The sequence below is a fragment of the Lissotriton helveticus genome, chromosome 1_1 (assembly GCF_964261635.1).
Source record: "Lissotriton helveticus chromosome 1_1, aLisHel1.1, whole genome shotgun sequence".
NCBI lineage: Eukaryota > Metazoa > Chordata > Amphibia > Caudata > Salamandridae > Lissotriton > Lissotriton helveticus.
Window position 1 is genome coordinate 1464831124 of NC_136057.1, and position 23080 is coordinate 1464854203.

The window sequence follows — 23080 nt, forward strand, 5'->3', positions numbered from 1 at the left end:
CCCTACCCAACATCTGCTCAGAATGGGCAAATCCGCTTCTACGTGGGTCTTCATTATTAGGAGCAGGATGGGAGCTCACATTCTCAGTGGTGGGACTCCTGGGGCCAGGAGTAGTCCTCCGTACTTGGGCCTGGTGGATGCCAGGTTCCTCACAATGAGAGTGAGTGTTTCCCTCTTGCACAGTGCTGCGAGCTGCTGCCTTGACAGCACTCGTTAGAACTGAACAAGATGGAGCACTATAAGGGCCACATCTATATAAAGGGGGTTGTCCTGCTCTATCCGTCTGTGAACTACAGTCTTTCTTCTCCACTACAGCAGGTAAAATATTAACCGTAGGATTGGCCTGTGGGCTCATGTCAAGCAACTGGCCTCTAGCTATATTCCCAAGGTGGAGCGCTTGGTCTTCCTTCACAATGGCTCTCATCTGTGCTTCTAGTTCCACTATCAAATTCCATAACCCATGAAGGGCAGTCAGGATTTTTGTAAGAGTTGGAGGGTGGTCCTGCCACTCCCCCAAGGCTGACTGGTTCATCCTCACTGGAAATTATTTTTTGACAAATCCTTTTCTTAGTTCCTATCCCGTTACCCATTTTGTGCCTAGCAGCCTTAGGTAGAGCAGTAGTCGTTCTACCTTTACGTGTTGTTGGCTTTACTGGGGAATGTTGTAAAGGTGGTGGCAATGTCTCACTTGGACCAGGCAAGGATTCTAGTGAACCAAAAGTAGATCTGGGACTAGATAGTTCCGAGATTGGTGGCTCAGAAGACTGAAGAAATATGTCTGGGGTTATGGATAATCGCCTCTCTGTAAGCTCTATTTCAGTCGAGACTACCCCTATAGCTCTCTGAAGCATCCTATCAATCGAAGTTTGGGGAAGTGGAGCCGGTATCCTCACCGGAAGATGTTTTTTAGCTACACAACCATGCTTCCCCATGTCCACAGCAGAGGAAAAAAGTACCAATACCAAATTACCCCAAGGATAGATCCAGGGAGATCAGGCAGCCCCAAGACACACGATTGTAAAAAAACAGTACAAGATACAAAAGAAATACAGTCCCAAGGGTAGAATTAACAAATAACCAGTCTGTTGGTGGACAGCTAGGTGAAAGAGTTAAACAATATCCGCAAATTGTTTCAGGTGTATCGCCTGTTTGGAATATCCCTAGATCCACCAGCTGCTCCCAATGAAGTTAAACGGTTCTCAGAAAGTCCTACCAGTTTTGTTGGCACCAAAGCCCAAACTCAAGGGGGTGGGCCTGCCCTGCCTCTTCCATGGGATGACAGGCAAGGACGTGCCAGGACGGGCATGCCCTTGGCCCGGGCTTTGCCCGCGCCCGTACCGTGCTGCGTGGGGAGAGACAGCGGTATAAGCGCGATTACAGCGCCTCCCTTCATTAGCAGCACCTGGGTGAGAAGCGGAGGATGCTGGGACTTGTAGTCCCCTGTGGGCACAGCAGGTGTCTGATGGAATGGAGGTGCTGGCGTGAAGATGGACCCTGTGATTCCAATCCCACCAGGGTGCATGAAGAGGCAAAATCAGCCCCCAGCAGAAGCAAAGAAACTGGCAACAGAAGGCGTCCCCTTCTTTTTGATTATTCTTGTTCTCTAATCTAGGTTTGAACTGGGGTTTCTGTAGCTTTGTGTCGGGGGGGGGGGGGTCTCTTCCAATGGAGACATATGTGGATAATCTTTGGTAACTTCACCTCTTCCTGGTCCTGCGCAATTGCAGCATATCTCGAGTAAATAGCCAATAAAGCGGCATCAAATTTCCAAGAGCAATTTCAGCAATTATATAAATATCACATATTAACTTATTTGCCTGTTATGCTGCGGGTTAAACGCGCATGCTCCTCCAGTATCAGGACTTCAGACATTACAGCTAGTGAAGGTTATGTCATGTGTGGTGTTGTATATGGTATACTGGATCACTATTGGCAATGCTGTGGATTTGATAACTTTTGCAATGGAAGGAAAATGCTCATTCTGGGCTTATGTCGTGGAGTTGAATGAGGATCGAAAAGCGGGCATTTCCAGAAGGTAGGAGACGGCGGCGATAGGGGCGGAGGTAAGTGTTTCCATGTGGCCCCTTGTGTTATGTATTTTCCTGAAGCACCTGTATTGTTTTGATAGTAACGCGAGGCTGCGGGGGAGATGGAGTGCTTTTATTTAAGAATCCATGTTAATTGCAGCCCCTTCACGAGCGGCGATTAACATGGATATTTAAATAAAAGCACTCCATCTCCCCCGCAGCCTCGCGTTACTATCAAAACAATACAGGTGCTTCAGGAAAATACATAACACAAGGGGCCACATGGAAACACTTACCTCCGCTCATTTCGCCGCCGTCTCCTGCCGTGGGGCCAGTAAACCTGAATGAGACACAAATGGAAGTCTGCCCCTGAATCAGGATTACAAATAGATGAAAAATACTACACATTTTCACATTGCCAGGTTGAACTGAGAAGTTTGTGCGGAGAAAACGCTATATTCCTTGGTTGACATCGGACGAAAGCATCTGGTATCACTTATCCCAGTTTAGTTCTCGTTCTGAGACAGCACCCTGCATTATCTGTTTTTTTCCATTTGCAGTATTAAACATCAAATAACCAGGCACTCGGATGAGCCCAAAATGTTTAAAGGCTACTGCTGCAAATGAATAGTAATTGCTACCCGAGATATAAATATGCTTCAGAAAGAAGATCACAAATTCAAAGGCGTTCACAGAAGCATGGACACAATTTTTCAATTTTTATTCTCCAGACTACCACTTCTGTTATGATAAATTCACCGCCCACAAAATGTTCACCGCACAAGTTATTTTCTAAAAAGTATGATGTGTAGAAAAAAGCACCAAATCTAGCAGGCAAATAATTAATATGGAATTCCTTTTTAGTGGTTTACTGACTAATTCATGTGTGAAAATAATTAAATAAAGCGCACTCCCAGAGGCAACTCGGACACAAATTGCTGCTACATGAAGTTAAAATTAAAAAAAACACAGAAAATATCTAAAAGATGTCAAAGCACAAAAAAATCAAGAAAGTGAAGATCGAACTTGCTTACATTAAATTGTGTACCTTGTGAATGCTTTAGTACATTTGTCAGGAGCTATCTTTGCACTGTTTCTGCTTTGCCCCGTATGTGTTTTGTTCTCAAAAGCTATTTGAAGGAAGTGGGACACCACAATTCGGTGGCTGTCTGCTAATGTATATATAGACAAGCATTTGCAATGCAATAGGTCTCGCATTATGAAAGTTTGAGCTATTGGTCTTGTAAATGACAATTTTTTAATTATGTGTTGGTTTTGAAAATAGCTAAATTAATAGCTTTGTCATTTACAATGCCAATAGTTATAACTTTCGCAAATGTGACACCTATAGCATTTGTAATGCAACATGTTTTGTATTTACGTGACTTAGATGTATTGATATTACAAATAACAATGGCTTTTCATTTTTTTAAATAATTAATACATAAATAAAAGTGATTGTAATTTATAATGGCAATAGCTTAAACTTTTGTAAATAACTTTTGTGAAGATTATGAACAGTGTATTTTATTGTGACGAAAATCCAAGAACAGAAGTGAAATATTAACTTCTTTTTTGTGACATTTGTAATAAAGCTTGAAACATTGAGAGAACATATTTGAATCAGTTGTTGCTGAATGGTTGCACAGATTGATGCTGTGATGGCGCGGAGTGATGTTGTGGTGCCCCAGTGATGTTGTGGTGCCCCCGAGTGATGCTGTGGTGCCCCCGAGTGATGCTGTGGTGCCCCCGAGTGATGCTGTGGTGCCCCCGAGTGATGCTGTGGTGCCCCCGAGTGATGCTGTGGTGCCCCCGAGTGATGCTGTGGTGCCCCCGAGTGATGCTGTGGTGCCCCCGAGTGATGCTGTGGTGCCCCCGAGTGATGTTGTGGTGCCCCCGAGGGATGCTGTGGTGCCCCCGAGGGATGCTGTGGTGCCCCCGAGGGATGCTGTGGTGCCCCCGAGTGATGTTGTGGTGCCCCCGAGGGATGCTGTGGTGCCCCCGAGGGATGCTGTGGTGCCCCCGAGGGATGCTGTGGTGCCCCCGAGGGATGCTGTGGTGCCCCCGAGGGATGCTGTGGTGCCCCCGAGGGATGCTGTGGTGCCCCGAGGGATGCTGTGGTGCCCCGAGGGATGCTGTGGAGGCCCCGAGGGATGCTGTGGAGGCCCCGAGGGATGCTGTGGAGGCCCGAGGGATGCTGGGGAGGCCCCGAGGGATGCTGGGGAGGCCCCGAGGGATGCTGGGGAGGCCCCGAGGGATGCTGGGGAGGCCCCGAGGGATGCTGGGGAGGCCCCGAGAGATGCTGGGGAGGCCCCGAGAGATGCTGGGGAGGCCCCGAGGGATGCTGGGGTAGCGCGGAGTGATGCTGGGGTAGCGCGGAGTGATGCTGGGGTAGCGCGGAGTGATGCTGGGGTAGCGCGGAGTGATGCTGGGGTAGCGCGGAGTGATGCTGGGGTAGCGCAGAGTGATGCTGGGGTAGCGCGGAGTGATGCTGGGGTAGCGCGGAGTGATGCTGGGGTAGCGCGGAGTGATGCTGGGGTAGCGCGGAGTGATGCTGGGGTAGCGCGGAGTGATGCTGGGGTAGCGCGGAGTGACGCTGGGGTAGCGCGGAGTGACGCTGGGGTAGCGCGGAGTGACGCTGGGGTAGCGCGGAGTGACGCTGGGGTAGCGCGGAGTGACGCTGGGGTAGCGCGGAGTGACGCTGGGGTAGCGCGGAGTGACGCTGGGGTAGCGCGGAGTGACGCTGGGGTAGCGCGGAGTGACGCTGGGGTAGCGCGGAGTGATGCTGGGGTAGCGCTGAGTGATGCTGGGGTAGCGCTGAGTGATGCTGGTGAACCGTTTCCTTATGTAATACACACACACATATATACACACACATACATACACACAAAGTAGAAGGCCAAGGGGGCTCACCTGTGTGATCTACTGGCCCATGACAATGTTTGTGTCCGTGCTATACATCATGAAGTGTATGTGTCATGACGTCAAGAAGATGCACCATTCAGAAGACGAGCACGCATCATACATGCACACACCTACTGAATGACATGGCGGACATCTTTTTTTTTATTTTCTAATTTAAGATGACAAATGCAACTTGGATATAAAAAAGAATTCACTTGTGCCCACCAATTACAACTATATATATATATATATATATATATATATATATATATAAAATCAAGTATAATCAAATGTTGGAAAAAGTATTTTACAACTACTTTGATACATGGCAAGTCGAAGAGTCTTTTGTCCATGTCTATTCACTAAGAGTTGCACTGTCACTTTAAATGTATGGCCTGCCCCATGTAACATGTCATGTGATCAAGGTCCAAGGGGGACCGAAAAGCGTCATGGCGGCGGTGCTGGGCAAGAAAATTAAATAAAAAATATTCAGCACGAAGTTGGGTGCGCCTCGTCTCTTTGGAGAAAAATTCCTGTGGTGTGAGTCGAGAACGAAGATATTTATTTACTGGATCGACTTCCCCGGTAATTGCGCAACCCCTTCCTCGATGTTTGGGCCGTGCGGCAGGAAGTAATTACTCCGGACTTGCAGCTGGAGTGTGTTTTGTATCTTCGGTGAGAAGGAGCCGCGGTTGCCTCCGTCTAGCGAGAGGAGTTTCCCTGCAGTTCTGTGATTGGTTGCTGGAGATCTGCTGACTTCGTCGTTTGCAGTTACCGGCACCGGGACCCGAGCAGAAGCAGGGAGAGTTCGCATAGTACGGTGAGGAAGTAGTGCAACATTTACCAAATGCTAGCGTTAACATTCAATTTAACAGACTAGCGTTTAAAACTGCCCCGAGTATGTGAAAGCACCTTGTCCGCCGACATGTTACGCAGCCGAGAGGCGGCGGCGTGTGATTTGTTCATTGATGCCCCGAGTGGGGAGATTGTTTCCAGCACAGAGTTACCGCTCCCAGTATGGATACTAACAGCAACATACGTGACTTGTATAAAAAGCTGGAAAAACTAATGAAAGCTGAGCAGGCAAAATGGTGGGAGCACCGTTCTTTGAGCCGGTATCTTGAGGTGGGACGCATACCACGGGGGCTTTGCATAATGCTGGCCCCCAGTTATGAGAACCCTGATCCCAACATGTTGTCCGATTGGGCAGAAATAAACTTGGAATCCTCAAGGAAACTGGTTGTGCTTCTTGTGAAATATGCGGAAAGTGACAGAGAAAAATTACAGACTGAAATGGACTCCCTAAATGAGGAAATTGCAAAGATTACCATAACACCGACAATTACGAAATACAGGGAGGATATGCTGGCCCGTCTATCTCGAGAGGACGAAATAATAAAAAAACGAAAAAGTTTCAAATTCCAGAGAGACAGACTGGATTACGAACATGGCCAGATATTCACTTTCTCTAAAAAATACGATATTGTAAAGGCTGACAAACAATCACAGCAAACATCTTTGCCTGCTCCAACCAATACAACGAATGAAGTGCCCACTACAATCACATTGTCCGCATCAGATCTAAGTTCAGCGGTTGATAGTGGCTCTGATAATGAAACAATTAGAACACAAAGGTTGGGGTTTCAGAAATACACCTTGGCTCAGGAGTTAGACTGCCTGCGACAAGATCGAGGTCAGACACTGCGGTCACGAGCACAAGGTGTGCAAAATGTTCAGCAAAACTCACAAGGAACCGCAAAAGATGGGAGCGGAGGCAACGCCACAAACAGCGGCACAAAACCGAAAAGACAATACACCAGGAAGGCGAAAAAACAATGGAATTGACAGATGATGCACTAGCGCACACAGAAGACACACAAACAGTAATAAATCTAACAAATGTTCAATTAACTGCAAAGGAGACCTCTACTCTATCTTTGGGTTTACCATTCTGCCCTAAAAGTGACTTTAAATATGCGGATTGTAGAATTGACATTTATAAGTTTGTGCGTAAAATTAAATTGAAAAAATTCCATCTCCTACAAGGAACAGGAAAACACAAAAAAGTACATGCGTTGTGTGGTGCATTTACAACACCAACTGATATAACAGCAATGGATGCTGAACTAATGCAAGATTTGTATGAGTTACGAGACGAAGGCAACATCACGTCTGAGCTTCTCAGCCAAATGTCCATAGATCAAGTTCAAGGGCCACTAACTACTTTCAAGGTAAAATCAAAATTCTGCCCGGTGATGATACGGGATAACATTGATATCTTTCATGAGAAAGTGACACAGGAACTAAAACTCTTGTACAAAAGGCAGAATGAATCTAAAAAAAGATATACAGCCAAGGATGAAGCGTATTTTAAGTTGATGACTAAATTAAAATCTAATATCAACATAATAGTGCGCCAGTCGGACAAGGGAGGAAATATCGTCCTTTGGCCGCGTGATATGTACATGGCTGAAGCAGTCAAACAACTTGGTGACAAAGATTGCTACAGGCGCTGTGATATGGGAAGTGTAAAAGTATCCTGGCAGACATTTTATTCTTGCCTAGTAGCATGGAAAAGCACCGGCCTTTTGTCAACAGAAGAGTTTCGCTTTCTCAAGAATGATTTTCATGTGATGCCAGTGGTATACTTTATACCCCAAATCCATAAGAGTAAGGAAAATCCACCTGGCTAGCCCATAATATCGGCATGTGGCAGTTTGTTGGAAAACGCAAGTAAATATGTGGATTTTTTCCTTCAGGAACATGTGCGATCACTGCCATCTTTCATTCTGGACACAGGAGATTTGCTATGCAAATTAAAAAATGTGGTTTGGAACAATGAGTATGTGCTCATATCAATGGACGTTTCCTCATTATATACAAGTATCCATCACAGGGATGGATTGAAAGCAATAAATCATTTTTTGAGGAAACGTCCAATATGCTATCTGGAGCACGACAAAATGTTGATGGCAATAATAACTTTGTGCCTAGAGAACAACTTTTTCATGTTTGCCAAACAAGTGTACCAGCAAATCAGGGGCGTGGCAATGGGGGCATGCTTCTCCCCCAGCTACGCCTGCTTACATATGGGGCTGTGGGAGGAGCAGGTCCTATTGTCGGAGGACAATGGGTTTGTGAACAATCAGATAGCACATATGTATAGATATATCGATGATTTGCTATTCATATGGAAGGGTACAGAAATTGAGGCACAGACATTTGTGGATTCACTGAATGTCAACAACATGAATTTGAAATTTACGAGCCACATTAGCAAAACCTCTGTGTACTTCCTGGATGTGGAGATCTTTGTCTCAGAAAGGGTTTTGAATACTAGACTGCTAAGGAAAAATACCGCTGGGAACTCGGTATTACATGCTGAGAGTAGTCACCCGGCGCATCTGATCCGTAGCATCCCCTATGGGGAGATGCTGCGGATCAGAAGAATATGCAGCCTTGACACTGACTGTTTTAAAGCTCAGTTGGAGTGTCGCGCTAGATTCATCAAGAGAGGATACAGTCCAAAAGTAATTGATAAAGCTATGAATAGAGCCAATGCACAGGGTAGAACTCAGGCACTGATAACTAAAAACGTGATTAACGACATACCCAGTGAGGAACAACCGTTGAGGCTAATTCTAACATATAGTAACCAACATCCTGCTATAAGGAAAATCATCAGTAAGAATTGGCCCCTCATTAAGAATGATCCCACATTGGGTGAAAAGCTCACACGTTCTCCCAACCTAACCTTTAGGAAAGCCAATGCTATGAGCATTACTCTGGTTTCCAGCAGTCCTGAGGCAAGGGTTAATCCTATATGGATTACAGGGAGTAAGGGCTTTATCAAATGTGCCACATGTAAGGTGTGCAAACAGGGTGTAAATAAGACAGAATATCACAGTCCCTTCAGGAATAGACCCATCAAAATCAACAAGAAATTAACCTGTAAGACGGAGTTTGCAGTGTATGTGCTGGAGTGCCCTTGTGGCTTACGGTACGTGGGGAGTACCAAACTTCAATGCCACAAGAGGATACTCCAGCACATGCGCGCAATTAAAAATGGGGATGAATCTTACCCTGTAGCCCGTCATTTTGATGTTATGCATGCCAAAAACCCTGATGAGCTCAAATACTACGTGGTGGACTGTGTACCCCCTCTGAGGCGTTGTGGGGACCGTAACATAAAATTGAGAATGTTGGAAACAAAATATATACTTGAACTAGATACAAAGACACAGAATGGGATGAATGCTAGTGAGGATTTTTATACTCATTTATAAATATGACTGTGGGCCTTCTTTTTATCCATTCATAATTTACTGTGTCTGTATATGTATATGTATCAATGAACTATCCTCGCTGACCGCCTACCAAGAATTACAGCATTTTAATCACTGTTTTGCACTTACTTGGTTTTAGGGAATGCACATAATTTAAGATACACATGGCACTTTAGCATGGACAAATAACTAGAAATGCCCACTTGGGCTGTATAATCAAGTACTTTGCCATGAGTGCAACAATAATGGTGGTTATCATTTGCATCTAAAACAGCTTCCCTCAAATGTTGTTACTTTGAGATGTGATCATAATGTTGCCCGTTGAAACAAATGTACATAGATTTTAATTAATCATGTCTGATCAAAATGATTTCTGTGGGCTAAATTGATCAAATTGTTTTTATCATGGAATTGTTTTTTTATATATGTATATATTTAAATATTTATTGATGATTTGCACAGAGGATTACTATTTTGCACAAAGTAGAAAATGTATTTTACAGTAATCATTTTGCACAAAGATGGAAAGAGTATTTTACAACTACTTTGATACATGGCAAGTCGAAGAGTCTTTTGTCCATGTCTATTCACTAAGAGTTGCACTGTCACTTTAAATGTATCGCCTGCCCCATGTAACATGTCATGTCATCAAGGTCCAAGTGGGACCGAAACGCGTCATGGCGGCGGTGCTGGGCAAGAAAATTAAATAAAAAATATTCAGCACGAAGTTGGGTGCGCCTCGTCTCTTTGGAGAACAATTCCTGTGGTGTGAGTCGAGAACGAAGATATATATATATATATATATATATATATATATATATATATATATATATATATATATATATATATATATATATATATATATATATATACATACATACATACATACATACACATATATACATATATATTATCGAGAGGTGGAATAAACATCAAAGGGGATGAAGAGAGAAGGTTGGAGAGGACATGGCGAGAGTTAGGGCAAAATGATTGCATAGGAAAAGATAGAATGGAGCAAGGCTTAATATGCAGGCGAGGTAAAGAATCGAAAGGAAAAACAGTATGTGATGGAAAGGCGAAGTGGAGGCAGGAAGCAACAAAGAGCATGGGGGCGTGCAGCTGGCTGGGAGGAGAAGCACACACACACACACACACAAAATCTAGAACATGTGCACTTGTGTTTTTAAGGACGAGAACCCTCATCCACCAAAGGTGGCATGCTTCATCATAGGGTCCCTCCTCACACCACCTTTTTGTAGGACCATATGTGACACAATAATGTAGGTGAATGATGCTGTGTGTATGAAAATAAAAGAATAGTTAATTTAAAAAAACTAAATACCCAACAGGCATTCTGCTCTATTCTTGTCTGTTGGGTGTTAGGATTAAAACCATGCAGAAGTGATTCCACTGGGAGGAAAAATTATTTTGTTGATATGGTCAACATGTTTCTGCCCCTCAATTGCCCTAACCTTAGGTGTAGGCGAATTCATTAGGACTTAGCAATACAACACTTCTGCTGTATAGTGCTAAAAAATGTGAAAGTGAAGGGAAAAAAATAGCATCTCATGAGGTGGTCACAAATGCTTTCTAGACGAGCCACTTCCACTGGACCCGCAAAAGTCAGGTCTTGACATTAGCCCTGGCAGGGTACTCAAGGTCCTCACTGTAGCAAGCCTCTCACTCGCCGGGTGCATATATATTGTATAGGCTCTCAACATTTCCCCACCCAATGAACAGTGCTCCAGTTAAGAATATTTAGTAAAAATCTTATGATTGTACCACCGTTGGACTCTTGTGCTTTTCTAAACCTGAAGTGTACTTGCCTGTGTAATCAATTCATGTCAGGGCATGTTTATCCAATTTGCAAACCGGCCTTAAGATCGGCCTTTTCACTTTTTTAAGTAAACGTTTAGAGTGACATTTGGCGCTGCACACACGCATCTGGTTCCTGGCGCACATAGCCATGGTTGCAGCGCACAGAGACCCTCCTCTGCCGCACACAGAGGAAAAAAATTAGAGGGAAAATTGATGAGGATACAATGCTTTTAGCTGAAAATGAGGTTTTGTGTGTCGTTCAACACTTTATAGAGTGTGTGAGTAAGGGATTGTGTGAGTAAGTGATTGAGTGAGTGTGAGTAAGTGTGAGTGAGTGAGTGCGTGAGTGCGAGTGTGTGTAAGTGTGTGTGTGTCTGTGTGAGAGTGTGTGTGTGTGTCCACAGTGCCAGACTGCTACAGTACTTTTCATCTTAACTGACTGTATATTTAAATAAATACAAAAAAACATAAATCAACATGTTCCTATTTTCTGCTGTGGTGTGAAATTAAAACCTGTCTGGATGTCATACATATGTGGCAAAATCGAGACCCCCCGGGTGGTCGTGGAGTCCTGGGAAGGGGGTCGCAGATTCTGTCAGAGCAGTTCCTTGAAACGCGTGGTTTGCCTTAGTGGCGTCGGGCTGGCCTAATTCACACCGAGGGGTGAAAAACATCAAAGCCCTCATTAACAAGTAAAAGGTCTTTTAAAGACCTGTGAAGTACTCTGGTGTGGCTTTGTGTGTGTCCAAGCTGTTTCAGCCGGGCTCACATACACAAGGGGGGAGCGGGGTGGGGTGGCTCGGGGAGGAGGCTGTACCAGTGGTTCCCAATTTGTGCGCCACGGCACCCGTAATATGCTCCTCCCAAGACACGGGCGTTATGTATTGTAAAGCCTTCTCCAGTGCTTTGAAGCTGCTTCTTCAGAGTGCAATTTGATGAGTCCAGAAAAACATTTTCTGAAAAAGCTTAAAGGTGTTTAACCCCGCATGAAAAGGTCATGCTGCAAGATCAAACATGGTCTAAATTCAAGTTTATCTGTTACTTTTAACGACAATAATTTGTGTTTCACAGAAACTTTGAATGCTGTTATTGCAGAAAATAGAAAGGATGGGGATGGCCACATGGTTGCCACAAAGTTCCATGTGCTGAGGACATCATGTTTCCATTCCCGGTCTTTCACTTGATAACCTAACGATTCTGGGAGTTGTAGTTCTTTCATTGAATCATAAGTCCTGTCGTAGCGGATGGTAATGGTTTGTAATATAAAAGTCCAGGTTGAATAACAATCAGTGAAATGGCAACACTAAATGATATAAGCCAACTTTTGAAAGCTCTACAGATGATCAAGACCTTTGCCTTTCTGTTGAAATGGTCTGGACAAAATGTATATTTTAGGATATACTCAGAAGAAAAGGTGTACGTTTTAAACAAAAATGTGAACAAAACAAGTGCCCAAACTTCCAGTCGAATATCTTTTCATTTTGCCAAACTCTAATGCCATCTCTCAATATTAGCACCTAATATGGCACTGCAGTTAGCTTAGTGGGTTAATGAATCTGCTGCAGAGAGCTCCTAGCCACCTATTGGTCACACTCCGAGTTCCGGTGAGTTGACTGAGCCTTTCACAATGTTAGGCAATAACAATAAGCAGTGCTCACCATGTAAACATAAAATGATAAGAAACAACTGCTTACAAACGTAGGCCAGGTTCGTGAATGAATTCGAAATTGCAATAAGACCCCGAAACTCCATTAAATCAGTTGGGTTCACTCGATAAGTAAAACTAGCCCCAAACTTTTACGCCCTACCACTTTGAAAAGTCACCGGCCACCACTGGTGTATTGCATGCATTCCTGTGGCTGGCAGGTGGAGACCCAGACACAGGAGTGATGAGGATAGAGAAAGGTTTAGCTTTAGAAATGTAACGAAGTCCTCATTAGCAAAAGAATGCTTATTAGTTCTTCGGGAGCACTGCCATTTGGTAGGGTTAGAGGGCAGGACTGCAGTTTCTGTTGTTCAAGCTGAGGAGGTTTTTAAGCAGGACGTGCCCTTTTGTTGGTCTCAGATTACTGCTTCAGGAAGGCTGATGACATGTTTTAGGTACTTCTGCTTGGTGCCAGCCCCGTTGCTACCTGTTTTGCAAACCATCACTTTACACAAAGGCTTTGTCCAAAGAGCACCCTACATAATGACATTTGAAAGAGACAACAAAAAAACTGTCTTGAAGCCTTAGACCGTGGATCCCCAACCCTGGCAAACATGTATAAAAGTAGGACCAAATCACCCCGCTTTGTTCCATACCAAGTTCTTCCTGACCAAGGATGTGAGTGTGCCACAGAGACCTCGAAGAGCTGCTGAGTGGGTGTTTCTCTGACAGCCAGTCTTCCAGGGGTGAAGGGACAGAACCTGAAGAAAACACTAACTGCTGGATGAGCAAAGGTATACATAAAGAGACTAGATAGAAGCCGGTCTGCCTGCTGAGAGAGGGATGGAGTGGAGAGAGACTCTATTTTGGCATGAAAAGCACTCAGAGAAAGCACACAGGAGAAGTGTGGCTCAATGGTTAGAGCGGCAGACCCTGATGCAGAGGTCTAGCCCGGGACCAGGGTTCAATTCCCTGCCTCGGCGGGTCTTGGGCTCAAAAATTCCACAGACCTGATAATTCTCGCCTCGTTGCCTATTCCAATCATGGAGTCCCACTCTGCAACTCTGGGCAATAGCTTGCTTAATCTCCACAACGGCCTCCACAACGCTAAGGATGCCTGGCTTCACCAGGGGGGTGCCCAGGAGTGGACACCTCACAGGGAAAGCCAGGATGGGTTCCACAGTGGTATTCGTACAAGTGCCTTGAGACCCTTGCGGGGGAGTAGTGCGCTATACAAGTATCAATTTTACACAGCACAATAGAACAAGCCAGGAGTGACCCGTGATGTGCGATGGTCCCCTGATCTTTCTCTGCAGTTGATGAGTGAGCGGTCACAAGAATGACCCAGATCTCTACTACAGTGGTATAGCACAGGCTTGAGAGACTGGTGCTGCTGCTGTCAACAGAGATAGAAAAAGCTTCATAGCCACTGAAGCAGAGAGCCCCATCAGCCAGGATGCCCCAACGACACCACCGTGAGGGATCCGACCTGGATGCGTCAACTACCAGTACACAGAGTCCGTCTGCAGCTGCCACTGCCAAACAAGGGTACTGATACAGAGCATCCTGTGAACTCTGCTGGAACAAGGTTGACTCTGCGATCCCTGCAAAACGAAGAGTCGTCGCCAAGATTACAGGAGTGAATCCTTCACCCGCTGCACAGTCGGGCTGCCACAACCGGCTAACACTCAAACCGTGGGGTTTAGCATGCATCTCGAGATGAGACTGTGGCACCCACTTGAGACTGTTTGCTAAAGCCAATGAAAAAGACATTGAACCAATATCTGAGCCATCTACACCTGGCATAATCCCTACCTGCTGTTGAGTTTTGAGCTCTTGCCTCCACCCCACACTATTTCCATGAGAAGTCTGAGTGATCACACTCACTACTCTGAAAGTCAAGCACGGGAAGGTTTATGCTTCGCGCAGTTGGCAGAGCAATAATAGAACGGACCGCTGAACGTCAGTGGCAAACTAACTCAACCACCAGAGATGTGGCCCAGTAGCCACTGCATGCCCTCTGTTCCCCTGTCCCGAACGGGTTCTGGCTCAGACACTCAGGCCTGTCTTGTGTGTAGCATGCACATTTATGATACCAACGCCCTCTCACACCCGACAGAGTAGTAATCAACAAGGGTGCTGCCTGGGCAGTTTTGAGGAGAACTCCTGGAAAGAAGAATACACAGACAGCATTTTGTAAGAAGTACTCGACTTTTCTTCAAGATGAGTGAGCCAGGTGGGTCGGAAGGGAATCTTTACCCATCTCCTCGCACTCCTCCACTTGGGGACTAGCGACTCTGCTACTGATATCTTGGTAGAGGCTGTAAAGAGCACGAATACAGTTTACAAAGTGTTCAGCCGCAACCACTCAACCCTCTTATTTGTGAGCCTGGCGCAGTCACTGGCTCCTGAACAACCCATTTTGTTCCCTGCAGGCCACTTGGCTCACAGATACCAATCCACATTACCTGTGTGAGTCCCTGTCCCCAGGTACCCAGCCCTCCTACCAATGTATCCTGTCCTGTCCCCAGGACGGTTAGCTCAACAGCCCACCCGATATTCAGTCACAGTCACCCAGATCTTCTACAGCCCATCGTGTTGCCGTTTATGTTATGTGTGCGCTTGTTGAGAAACTCATAGCGTGGCTGAAGATGGTTGAAATGCCAGAAACCGGTCCTATGAAGCTTGTTTCCGGTCCAGGGAAGGCATGGCTTGGCAGTTCGGGCTGGACTGTTCCCATGAGGCACAGGGTCAGACTGATTTGCATAAGGCCATGTCTAAACTGGGGTGGCAGAGTCGGCTAAAGAACGGTGATGGATTAAACCCAGATCTGTTGACTGGGTGCGAGTGTTTGATTGGTTGAGATGCTCCGTCCATCACCACCCCCTTTTGTACCGCTTGTTGAGAAACTCGTAGCCGTTCTACCAGCCCCTTCCATGTTAAGTTGTCAGGATTTGAGATCCAGTCAACACTCAGTAAGGGAGGATGTTTTGTATACCATAAATCTAGTTCTTCCCATTTCCTGAGGCAACCAAGCACATGAGTGAACGGGTAGCACTCTACTCTATGGGCGAGTGCGTGGTTGGAATGAGTGTTCAATCGCACTGTTGCCTGTGTGGAAACTGGTTTGGTGTTCTCCGCGAGGCACCAGGTGATGCTATTATCTTGGCTTGGGGCACAGCACATAGGTAAGTTATGGTAAGACGAACGAGAGGTAGATTGCAAGTAGTATACATCAAATGCTTGCTATGAATGATTGAGTGGGTCTCCAGAGATTCCACCCAGGAGTGACATCCCTAGCCTCGGGCACCCACTGGATGTAGGCAGTCAGACCTGATATCTCCCCCAGACAACCAATCCCTCTACTCATGCAGCTCGTCCTGTCCACACACCTGTTGCATTTGCAGCTAAGCAGGCCCATTACCTGTGCAGCTCTCCCTGTCCCAGACATCAAGACCCCTTACCCGAGCACCTCACCCTTCCTCAGACCCTTTTACCCAGACTTGTCAGGCAAACATTAAACGCACCAGAATTATAATTTTCTTTGTAGTTGGGTTCTGCTCCCTTTCAGTACAACCCATGTTAATGGGAGAAAAGTATCTAACACTGGAGATTTACACAAGGAAAGGAGGAAAATATGTGCTGTCAAAGGACATGTACTGTTTCATTTAACAAATAGTGCTTTATTCTTTTTAGTGAGAAATAAAAAACATTGTTAGTAGTCTACAAGGCATAATTGTGTTGCAGTGAGGTAGACGAGTAAAACGTTGTGTGTACTAGTGCAAACGTAAAGGCTCTAAAACAGCTGGTCTTATTGTCACTGTGTTTTTGCCTCATAATAGGCCGTGTGGAGTCCCACGTGACTTTCTCCTCTAAAGCTCCATCCATCAAAGATAAAACACAGCGCGCCTGCACATCAGCAACAAACACAAGCAACACCAAAGCCTGAAGTCTTGCTGTCCTCGCTAAGCATGGGAGCCTCCTCCAGCTTAAGGGCTCCAACAACAAAATGGCGTTTATAGTGAAGAAGGCTGACATTCCAAATAAAAACACTGACATATGTTTCAGCCAAGGGATGTAGTTCTGCTACCAGGCCTTCTTCAGAGTATCACATATTGCTAACACTATAACATATATAGCCAACAAGAAATAACATTTAGTTAACATAGCCACTTGTCCATTTCATGACTAGGCGACCAGCCTGAGGAAGAAATCGGGCAGTAGATTACCTGTGTAGCTCCTTCTCTCTCCAGACACCCAGTGCCTTTGTTGATAACCTAGCCTCCAGACTTCTAGGCCTGGAGCGGCTTGCTTGGACTCTAGACACCCAGGTCTCTGGAGCCGTTTCTTTGAAGAGTTCTAACGCCTTTGACCAAGGCTGCGATATTTACAATCCTATACATAAATAAATAAAGGCTGTAACCTACGTCATGTGTCTGGCTCCAAGACGCCGAGAGCGGTTCCAGCCGCCCTGTCCTCAGCAGTCCTTGGGCGCTGCAGAAAGGACTCTCAGGGTGTGCATTAGTTAATATTTCACCTGAAGCGCCTAATCACCCGGGCTGTATAACGGTTTTGGACAAATTCCCATTGAACTCTGTTTGTTTATGAACATGTGCCAGTCTAGCATGTGTCATTAATAGCTCTCCCTTCCCCTTTGATAGTTATTGATTCCCCAACTACTAAATGCGGTTATGCACTTTGTTTGTCTCTTTTTCTTTTCTTTTAATTTTTCCTGTAGATATGCATGCAGAAATCTTAATTTCTCTTAATCACGCCTCGACTGCGGCTGTCGAACCGTTCCCATCAACCAAACTAACCTACCTCTGTAGTGCACTTGACATTAGCGGTTGGTCAAGTGTGTGACGCTCAAGGGCAGGGCCGGATTGGGCAGTCGGGCATTGGGCGAAGGGTCATCTGCGGAACGGTTTTATAGGGGCTCTGTAAACCAGCCCACAGAGACTTCCTGTCTTCCCCGGGCCCCGCCAGACCACCGGAAGTGACACTAGTATCACGGGCACTGCGCTGCCACGCTGTCAAACTGAGACTTAGGGCCACGTGTTGTGCTGACCCTTAAGGCATTCTCACCTCGGCCCCCTGCCTCATGTGGGCCGGCATGGCCCAGAAGCAGCGTCCTTCCCCTGCTGAGCCAGTGTCACCCGAGCCCCTCTGGAGTAGCAGCAGCAGCTCTGTGCTTTTCTTTACCCCCTTCTCTGCCAGGTCATACCCTGGGGCTATAATGGGGTGGAGAAGGGGTGAGTCAGGGAAGTGGCCTCATCATGGGCCAGGTGTTGTCACCTCGGCCCCAGTGCCTTTTAGGCCTTGGTGGAGGGGTGGGGGAGTGTTTGCATAGGCCTCGCGGTAAAGTCACCTTTACCAGAGGATAAAACAAGCATTTACAATGCAATGGTCTCGGCATTATTAAAGGTAGAGCTCTTGGCATTGCTCATGACATTTTTTTTCATTTTTTTTTTTTAAAACATAAATAAATGGTATTGTCATTTACAATGGCAATAGGTGAGTAGTAGAGAGTATTCGGACACAGAGCCTCACACACACACACACACACACACACACAGAGCTGCGCACACACACACACAGACAGAGCCATGCACACACACACACACAGAGAGCCATGCACACACACACACAGAGAGCCATGCACACACACACACAGAGCCACGCACACACACACAGAGCCACGCACACACACACAGAGCCACGCACACACACACAAAGCCACGCACACACACACAGACAGAGCCACACACACACAGAGCCACACACACACAGACAGAGCCACGCACACACACAGAGTCACGCACACACACACACACACAGAGCCACGCACACACACACAAACAGAGCCACACACACACACACACAGACAGAGCCACGCACACACACAGACAGAGCCACGCACACACACACACAGAGCCACGCACACACACACACACAGACAGAGCCACGCACACACACACACACACAGACAGAGCCACGCACACACACACACACACAGAGCCACGCACACACACACAGACAGAGCCACGCACACACACACAGACAGAGCCACACACACACACACACACACACACAGACAGAGCCACGCACACACACACACACACACACACAGACAGAGCCACACACAGACTCATTTGTAAATGGATTAATAAGGATGCTTTCATTTATTTTCCACTCTTGGCATCAAGCATCATCTTGACAACAATCACATCCCTCAAATAATAACCATGAAATATTAAATGTGCAATGATGCGATTTCAAAATATACTCATGTGAAACCACCAATAGGAGGATGGCCAAGTATTGAACATATAAAAAAGTCTATGTACGTTCATTAATTTCAAGCATACTTTAAAACCCTGATCTGATTACAAACCTTGTAACCTCCATGTCTGAAGTAGTAATTCACTTAGAGCGCTGTTGTACATTATTTTTGGGTCTCTCCGACTCACTCATGCAAGAGGGAGCACCATGGCCTGGAAACTTTTGAGGAACAATGAGTGGGAAGAGTGATCATTTTTGTCTTGATTTAGGGCTCAAATGTAAGTCAGACAAGAAAGTAGAGATTGCGGATGTGAGATTGTGAGGGGTGCATGTCAGTCCATGAAAACTTGAATCAAGGGATAGACAAAAGAAAACAAGAATCTGTGAAAAGATGATCTGTGATAATAAAAATTAAAAGACAAGAATGTTTTTGGGAGAATGGGAGGGAAAGGGGCACCACTACAGATAATCAAAAAATGGGAGAGACTGTTCCCTCTTCCTTACAAAGGAAAAAACAGAGCCAGCTTTCTGAAAAAAGCTACAAACTGGGCTTTTTGGATCTGTAATTACCTTAGGCTTCATCTGATCTGGTCTTTGGGAGTGAAACGGTAGCGCTGGGACACTTCAGTCTAAGTAACCATACCATTTATAAGTCACTTTATTATTCTGCGAAGTGGAACACATGTCACAGCTATTTAAAGAAACTCCGGTGACAAAGTAAGGACAGGTCAGCGGGTTAGCCCACTAATATAATACCGAATAGGTGGATTGAAATAATTTGCCCCTTGAAAGCCTTCAAAGGGAACTTTCCCAATGTAGGGCAACCATGGTTCTCAAGCAATAACTATGATGGCGAGCATCCAAACACTGTCTTGTATAGAAAGTGATTTTAACCGAGGAACTGTCCTCAAGTCAGGCAGGATCAGCACGCTAATTGTTCTCTTGGGGTAGGATTAGGGGGCTATAGAGAGAAGAGGGCAGGCCAATCGCGAAGCATGGTAGTGGGGGAGGGGGTAGAAAAGGATGGTGGGGTGGCAAGCCCAACAAAGATTGTCGCACTGGGCGTGTAATTATGTGGCATTGAGTGGTATTTGGAGTGTATGTTGCGTTGAGTGCAGTGTAATTATGTAGCATATAATGTGGCACTGAGTGGTATTGTGTGGAGTGTATGTTGCATTGAGTGCAGTGTCATTATGTGGCGTGTAACTATGTGGCACTGAGTGGTATTTGGAGTGTATGTTGCATTGAGTAGAGTGTAATTATGTTGCATGTAATTATGTGGCACTGAGTAGTATTATGAGGAGTGTATGTTGTATTCGGTAGAGTGTAATTGTGTGGCTTGTAATTATGTGGCACTGAGTGGTATTGTGTGGAGTGTGTTGCATTCAGTAGTGTAATTATGTGGTGTGTAATTATGTGGCACTCGGTGGTATTTGGAGAGTATGTTGCATTGAGTGCAGTGTAATTATGTAGCATATCATTATGTGGCACTGAGTGGTATTGTGTGGAGTGTTTGAGGTATTCAGTAGAGTGTAATTGTCTGGCGTGTAATTATGTGGCACTGAGTGGTATTGTTTGAAGTGTATGTTGCATTGAGTGTAGTGTAATTATGCAACATAATTATGTGGCACTGAGTGGTATTGTGTGGAGTGTGTCTTGCATTAAGTAGAGTAATTATGTGGCACTGAGTGGTATTAGGAGTGTATGTTGCATCCAGTGCAGTGTAATTATGTGGCATGTAATTATGTGGCACTGAGTGGTATTGTGTGGAGTGTGTTGCATTCAGTAGAGTGTAATTATGTGGTGTGTAATTATGTGGCACTGAGTGGTATTTGGAGAGTATGTTGCATTGAGTGCAGTGTAATTATGTAGCATATCATTATGTGGCACTGAGTGGTATTGTGTTTTGCTATGCTATGCTTTGTTATGCTATGCTATGTTTTGTTATGCTATGCAAAGTTTTGTTGTGTTTTATTATGCTATGCTTTGTTTTGCTATGCTATGTTTTGTTATGCTAGGTTTTGTTACGCTATATTTTGTTATGCTATGTTTTGTTATGCTATGTTTTGTTATGTTATGCTATGTTTTGTTATGCTATGTTTTGTTATGTTATGCTATGTTTTGTTATGCTATGTTTTGTTATGTTATGTTTTGTTATGCTATGTTTTGTTATGCTATGTTTTGTTATGCTATGTTTTGTTATGCTATGTTTTGTTATGTTATGCTATGTTTTGTTATGCTATGTTTTGTTATGTTATGTTTTGTTATGCTATGTTTTGTTATGCTATGTTTTGTTATGCTATGTTTTGTTATGCTATGTTTTGTTATGCTATGTTTTGTTATGCTATGTTTTGTTATGTTATGCTATGTTTTGTTATGTTATGCTATGTTTTGTTATGTTATGCTATGTTTTGTTATGTTATGCTATGTTTTGTTATGTTATGCTATGTTTTGTTATGTTATGCTATGTTTTGTTATGTTATGCTATGTTTTGTTATGTTATGCTATGTTTTGTTATGTTATGCTATGTTTTGTTATGCTATGTTTTGTTATGCTATGTTTTGTTATGCTATGTTTTGTTATGCCATGTTTTGTTATGCTATGTTTTGTTATGCTATGTTTTGTTATGCTATGTTTTGTTATGCTATGTTTTGTTAGGCTATGTTTTGTTAGGCTATGTTTTGTTAGGCTATGTTTTGTTAGGCTATGTTTTGTTAGGCTATGTTTTGTTAGGCTATGTTTTGTTAGGCTATGTTTTGTTAGGCTATGTTTTGTTAGGCTATGTTTTGTTAGGCTATGTTTTGTTAGGCTATGTTTTGTTAGGCTATGTTTTGTTATGTTATGCTATGTTTTGTTATGTTATGCTATGTTTTGTTATGTTATGCTATGTTTTGTTATGTTATGCTATGTGTTGTTATGTTATGTTTTGTTATGTTATGCTATGTTTTGTTATGCTATGTTTTGTTATGCTATGTTTTGTTATGCTATGTTTTGTTATGCTATGTTTTGTTATGCTATGTTTTGTTATGTTATGCTATGTTTTGTTATGTTATGCTATGTTTTGTTATGTTATGCTATGTTTTGTTATGTTATGCTTTGTTATGTTATGCTATGCTTTGTTATGTTATGCTATGTGTTGTTATGTTATGCTATGTGTTGTTATGTTATGCTATGTGTTGTTATGTTATGTTTTGTTATGTTATGCTATGTTTTGTTATGCTATGTTTTGTTATGCTATGTTTTGTTATGCTATGTTTTGTTATGCTATGTTTTGTTATGCTATGTTTTGTTATGTTATGCTATGTTTTGTTATGTTATGCTATGTTTTGTTATGTTATGCTATGTTTTGTTATGTTATGCTTTGTTATGTTATGCTATGCTTTGTTATGTTATGCTATGTGTTGTTATGTTATGCTATGTGTTGTTATGTTATGTTTTGTTATGTTATGCTATGTTTTGTTATGCTATGTTTTGTTATGCTATGTTTTGTTATGCTATGTTTTGTTATGCTATGTTTTGTTATGCTATGCTATGTTTTGTTATGTTATGCTATGTTTTGTTATGTTATGCTATGTTTTGTTATGTTATGCTATGTTTTGTTATGTTATGCTATGTTTTGTTATGTTATGCTATGTTTTGTTATGTTATGCTATGTTTTGTTATGTTAGGCTATGTTTTGTTAGGCTATGTTTTGTTAGGCTATGTTTTGTTAGGCTATGTTTTGTTAGGCTATGTTTTGTTAGGCTATGTTTTGTTAGGCTATGTTTTGTTAGGCTATGTTTTGTTAGGCTATGTTTTGTTAGGCTATGTTTTGTTAGGCTATGTTTTGTTAGGCTATGTTTTGTTAGCCTAACAAAACATAGCCTAACAAAACATAGCCTAACAAAACATAGCCTAACAAAACATAGCCTAACAAAACATAGCCTAACAAAACATAGCCTAACAAAACATAGCCTAACAAAACATAGCCTAACAAAACATAGCCTATGTTTTGTTAGGCTATGTTTTGTTAGGCTATGTTTTGTTAGGCTATGTTTTGTTAGGCTATGTTTTGTTAGGCTATGTTTTGTTAGGCTATGTTTTGTTAGGCTATGTTTTGTTATGCTATGTTTTGTTAT

General features: G+C 43.9%; 1 protein-coding gene across 10 annotated transcripts in view; it reads right to left on the minus strand.

The window, feature by feature from the left end:
• The window catches only part of SLC39A5 (solute carrier family 39 member 5), a 284979-nt gene that overhangs the window by 237002 nt on the left and 24897 nt on the right, over positions 1-23080 (minus strand). Inside the window, exon 1 of one of the 10 annotated variants that reach the window (XM_078686179.1) lies at positions 17108-17191. The exons of 4 other annotated variants lie outside the window; for them this stretch is intronic. The gene's annotated coding sequence lies outside the window, so the exon portion shown is untranslated. Of the gene's footprint in view, positions 1-16909; positions 17192-23080 lie in introns of those variants that run through there. 5 more of the 10 variants (XM_078686190.1, XM_078686212.1, XM_078686183.1 and 2 more) reach the window with 5 other exon arrangements.